The sequence below is a fragment of the Leuciscus leuciscus genome, assembly GCF_965113295.1.
Source record: "Leuciscus leuciscus genome assembly, chromosome: 4".
NCBI classification, from domain to species: Eukaryota; Metazoa; Chordata; class Actinopteri; order Cypriniformes; family Leuciscidae; genus Leuciscus; species Leuciscus leuciscus.
This window is the reverse complement of record NC_138728.1, coordinates 25079032-25085031: the sequence shown is the minus strand read 5'-3', so window position 1 is coordinate 25085031 and position 6000 is coordinate 25079032. Positions and strand designations below refer to the sequence as shown.

Genomic DNA, 6000 nt, shown 5'->3' with positions numbered 1-6000 from the left:
GGACATTTCACTGCCAGGACGCTCCACTTGGCTAGACATGGCACAATCTTTATTAGATAAAACACATGAATAAGCCTGTGACTTGTGTTGTACACAACACAATATTATGTTTAAGTTGTCATCAGTACTCACCAGTTTTGTGCAACATGCTGGTGTCCTCAATGGGCTGCAGCTTCCTTCGTACATTATTGAAGGGGGTAACGTTATATCTTGACGCTTATACAGAGGTAATGTAAAATAAAATATATAAAGTTAAAGAATTTAAAAAACGATTACCCCTGATATTCTCATCCGAATCCAATAATACTGCAAAATGTTTGTATAAAATGTCAGGCCCAATTTGTATCAACCGATTTTATATTTCATCTAATCACCTCATCGTCCTTCTCCTCTGCCTGGTAACGTTGTTACGTTAGATGTCACATTCACGACGCACATTTATAAATTAGACAATTCACCTTTAAACCCACCTTGCATCATCTGTGAACCCCGTAGCAAGCTGCTATATGGACAAGCTAACTTAGTTAGCAAAGAGCTAAGTTAGCCAGTCAGACTCAGAAATCTATGCCATGCTGCTATCGGTTTACGTGCAGTTTAGTATCCCAAATTGACATAATCTCTCGTGTACAGCTAAAATAACATGGACACTGAACATGAACCATGAGCAGCAAGCTAACTTAAAAAAAAAAAAAAAAAAGCGCCAAAAGCTAACGAGAAGTTGTTTACACAGAGAGTGCGCGCGCGCGACCGGCTCTCTCTCTTCTTCTTCTTCTTCTGATTCTTGGCAGATGACTATTTTATAGTATACCGCCACCAACTGTACAGGAGTGTGTAATACCATGAACGTCATAGAATCTAGGTTTCTATTAATTTAAAAAAAAAAAAAAAAAAAAAAAAAAAAATTATATAGGCCAATTATACCCTTTTCATTAAACCAGTATTATTAAGATAAATAAATAAAGCTTTAAGTCTCTCCCTTGTCATGCCATTTTCTTCCAGAATTTCATGAATAGAGTTCTCCCCTTCCATTTGCTCCGGCTCTCTCTCTCTCTCTGGTCGTTCTTTTAGTTAAAACATGCGCCCTGTCACAAACGCAGCCGTTCATCTACATTACTCACCGATCAAATAAGACTTTGGCGGGACAAAAATTCACTTTGGCAGGCGCTAAAACAAGTTCAATGCAGGAAAATTCATGCGTGAGTTTCCATTAGACTCGCACGGTAGCCAGGAAAATGGCGAGCTCAGCTGTTGTTGACGCTGTGTGTGCTTCAAGATTATGACGCAAGTGCTAAGATTCCGATTGGCCAAGAGAAAAAGTGCTAATATTCCGATTGGCCCAGAGAAATTTAAATTATAAGATTTATCCAATAATGTTTCGCAATTCTAGCCTGCATGGCAGTTTACTGTGAGAAACAATACAGAAAATACAGGAATATATAATTGTTTGTGTTTTGTTAGCTTAAGTTTCAGTGTGGATTGTTTGTGTAACCTTTAGACATTAATGAAGATAATTTAATATTTTGTCTAAATCATGCAGAAAACCATCTATCTTTGGATAAAAGCGTCTGACAAATGGATAAATGTAAAATAATATATATTGCCACTGTACACTGTAAGTCCAGATGTTCCTTTATGAACAACAGCCTTTTAAAGTGGATTTTAATGTGGTTATTCAATTTGTCCCATTTTGTCTGTTTAATAATACTGCTATCACAAAAAGGGCAGTAAAAATTTCTGCAACATGTTGTGCATTGCTCCAAAAGTGGTAGCGCTATTCAAACTCCACTGGCTACCTGTCACATTCAGGATTGATTGATTTCTTCTGCTTCTTTTTCCGTTCTGAATTTGCCGCGCTTGACTTCGAGGTGTAACCTTTAATATTGTTCGGTCTGAAACGGCGCCCAGTGACGGATGGTGTAGCAATATTGTTGTCCGGGTGGAAATCGGGAGAAATTCGGGAGAAAGGTCGGTCCGGGAGATTTTCGGGAGGGGCTTTGAAATTCGGGAGTCTCCCGGAAAAATCGGGAGGGTTGGCATGTATGAGTCCCACGTCAATTTCCGACAATTTCCGACAGTTTGCAGTGTTGCCTGTAAATTGCCTTTTGCAGTCGTAAACCTGAACTTCCACGACAATCTACAGCGCCGGTAACTGTCGAAAATCCCACTTTTCATGCAGTGATATTTGACCCAAGGTCCCAGGTATTTCTGGCCAAAGAGTCCTCGATATTGGGCTTTCTATACATACTCATAGACTCCTTCTGGTGCTTCATAAGCCATATAGATGTCCTTATCTGACCTTTTGAACTTATTTCTGGTCAAAGTCCTCAAAAGTTTTTCAACTATATAAAGTTATAGACTCTTTCTGATGATAAATCAGCCATTCAGAAGTCCCCTTTTGACCTACTGGCCAATCAGCCATACAGAAGTCCATATTTGACCTATTTTTGACTATAGAAAAAAAAAATAGAAGTCCATATTTGACTATAGAAAGTCCAAGACCTGTGTGCAGCACTCATTTTATTTTCTTAAGGCACAAATGAATGAGTTATTTCTGGCATGCATTGAAATGCGACGTGCATAGCTTAAATGTTTTTCTTAAATGCTAAATCTTAGATCGTGTGTGCAATGCAATGCAACATTTATGTTTATCTCTTCTTTGCACAAGAGGCATTGTAATGCAATAGCTAATGCAATAATTTCCCTTCAATGCAGTGCAGTGCGAAAGCACATATGTTAAATGTTTCATTGCATAGATGAAATAGTCCTCGATCTTGGACTTCCTATATACATACTCATAGACTCATTCTGATAATTAATAAGCCATATATATGTCCATACCTTTTGAACTAATTTCTGGTCAAAGGGTATATAAAGTTATAGACTCCTTCTGATTATAAATCAGCTAGAGGCCCCATTTTGACCTACTGAACATAATTCTGGCCAAAGAGTTCTTGAACATTATCTTGCTATACTAAAGATTGACTTCTTGTGATGTTATATTAACCAGCCAGTAGTCCATTTTTGACCTACTGAACATATTTCTGGCCAGAGTCCATGAACATTAATTCACTAAACATACAGACTGACTTTTCGTAATGTTAAATCAGGTAGACAGTAGTCCATATTTGACCGATTGAAAAAAAATTGACCAAAGAGTTTCAAATGGATTTTTTCTATCATCAATCTTAATTATTATCTATCTTATAGACTCCTTCTGATGTTAAATCAGCCATACAGAAGTCCATATTTGACCTACCGAAAATATTACTGGCCAAAGAGTCCTTAAAGATTAACACTATACATTCAGATTGATATCTTCGGATGTTATATCATCCTGACAAAAGTCCATATTTGACATACTGACATTTTTTCTGGTCAAAGAGTCTAAACTTGACTCTTTCTAATGTTACGTCAGCCATACAGAAAGTCCATTATTGACCCAAGGAACATATTTCTGGCCAAAGAGTTCTCAATCTTGAACTTTCTATACATACTCATAGACTCTTTCTGACTCTTCATAAGTTATATAGATGTCCATATCTGGCGAATTGAAAATATTTTTGGCGAAAAGGTCCTCACAAGTTAACTTACTAAATACTCATAGACTTCTTCTGATGATACATCACTTAAACAGGTTTCCATATGTGACACTCTGAATATATTTTTGGCCAAAGAATCATTGTACATTAACTTTCAATACCTATTGACTCACGAGTAAAAATTTGACCTCTTTTGGTCTGATTTATCATCAGAATGAGTCTATAATTTTACATAGTTTAAAAACTTTTGAGAAATAATAATAGGTCATATACGAAGAATCAGAAGGAGACTATGAGTGTGTATAGAAAGTTCAAGATTGAGGACTCTTTGGACAGAAATATGTTCCTTGGGTCAATTATGGACTTCTGTATGGCTGATGTAACATCAGATGGAGTCAACGAGTATGTATTGAAAGGTCAAGTTTCGAGTACTCTTAGGCATGAAATATGTACGTCAACAGTAGGTGCAACCCGGTATCACGACAAGACGTGAAATAATCACGTTGGTCCACTTTGGAAAACGTGTAGATGTCACAGTTTAACACCCTCACACGTGAATCTTACACGTTTGCGTTTGAGCCACTAATCCTACCCCTAAACTTAACCTAACCATTTCTTAAAACTACGTAGGCTACAATTATAAAGAAAAACAACAGACAGACAAGTATAATCATAATTTATTTATTGAGAAAATGTCAAAACCGGTACCGAAAGTTATGAGGTTCCATTTGTGCCAAAAATGAGTCGACTGCTTTGTGCTTTGTACTACACATTTGTCTTTGTCAACAGTCATTGTCTAGTTGTTCGAAAAATTGGTATACGTTGATGTGTGTGTTCTCTGTTTATGTCGATTTGTTCCGTCGTCCTTACTGTATTGATCCTCCTTTTTCAGAAAAAATAGTATATGTTGATATGTATGTTCTTTGTTTATGTCGATTTGATCTGTCTTCCGTACTTGAACTGTAGTCTTAGCCTATACTGTCGTCCGGTTCAGTCATCTTAACTGTCGTCTTGTTCAGTCATCTTAACTGTCGTACTGTTCAGTCATCTTACTGTCGTCCTGTTCTGTCATCTTACGGTCGTCCTGTTCTGTCATCTTAACTGTCGTCCTGTTCTGTCATCTTAACTGTCGTCTTGTTCTGTCATCTTACGGTCGTCCTGTTCTGTCATCTTAACTGTCGTCTTGTTCAGTCATCTTAACTGTCGTACTGTTCAGTCATCTTACTGTTGTCCTGTTCTGTCATCTTAACTGTCGTACTGTTCTGTCATCTTAACTGTCGTCTTGTTCTGTCATCTTAACTGTCGTCCTGTTCTGTCATCTTACGGTCGTCCTGTTCTGTCATCTTAACTGTCGTCCTGTTCTGTCATCTTAACTGTCGTCCTGTTCTGTCATCTTAACTGTCGTCCTGTTCTGTCATCTTAACTGTCGTCCTGTTCTGTCATCCTAACTGTCGTCCTTTTCTGTCATCCTAGCTGTCGTCCTGTTCTGTCATCCTAGCTGTCGTCCTGTTCTGTCATCTTAACTGTCGTCCTGTTCTGTCATCCTAGCTGTCGTCCTGTTCTGTCATCTTAACTGTCGTCCTGTTCTGTCATCTTAACTGTCGTCCTGTTCTGTCATCCTAGCTGTCGTCTTGTTCTGTCATCTTAACTGTCGTCCTGTTCTGTCATCCTAGCTGTCGTCCTGTTCTGTCATCTTAACTGTCGTCCTGTTCTGTCATCTTAACTGTCGTCCTGTTCAGTCATCCTAGCTGTCGTCCTGTTCTGTCATCCTAACTCTCGTCCTGTTCAGTCATCCTAACTGTCGTCCTGTTCTGTCATCCTAACTGTCGTCTTGTTCAGTCATCCTAACTGTCGTCCTGTTCAGTCATCCTAACTGTCGTCTTGTTCAGTCATCCTAACTGTCGTCCTGTTCTGTCATCTTACTGTCGTCCTGTTCAGTCATCCTAGTTGTCGTCTTGTCCAGTCATCCTAACTGTCGTCCTGTTCTGTCATCTTAACTGTCGTCCTGTTCTGTCATCTTAACTGTCGTCCTGTTCTGTCATCTTAACTGTCGTCCTGTTCTGTCATCTTAACTGTCGTCCTGTTCTGTCATCCTAACTGTCGTCCTGTTCTGTCATTCTTAACTGTCGTCCTGTTCAGTCATCCTAACTGTCGTCTTGTTCAGTCATCCTAACTGTCGTCTTGTTCAGTCATATTAACTGTCGTCTTGTTCTGTCATCTTAACTGTCGTCCTGTTCTGTCATCTTAACTGTCGTCTTGTTCAGTCATCTTAACTGTCATCCTGTTCATTCTATCATTAAAGTAAACAGTTTCAAATGTGTACATACACAAAAATCACGCAAAGATGTCAAAATAAGAGCAAAGTAGGTTTACTAAATAATTCCATTGATGTTATTTTGTCTTGTTGCAGAAGTTGCTACCTAAACGTGCGTGTGTACATACTTGTAGATACATACATGCA

General features: G+C 38.5%; 1 long non-coding RNA gene across 1 annotated transcript; it reads right to left on the bottom strand.

The window, feature by feature from the left end:
* LOC309497219 lies at positions 1-1784 on the bottom strand. The gene is made up of 3 exons (XR_014205443.1): positions 1119-1784; positions 133-216; positions 1-47 (listed from the first exon to the last, which is right to left on the bottom strand). It is a non-coding gene; the product is annotated as an uncharacterized lncRNA (long non-coding RNA).
* Between the last annotated feature and the right edge of the window lie 4216 nt (positions 1785-6000).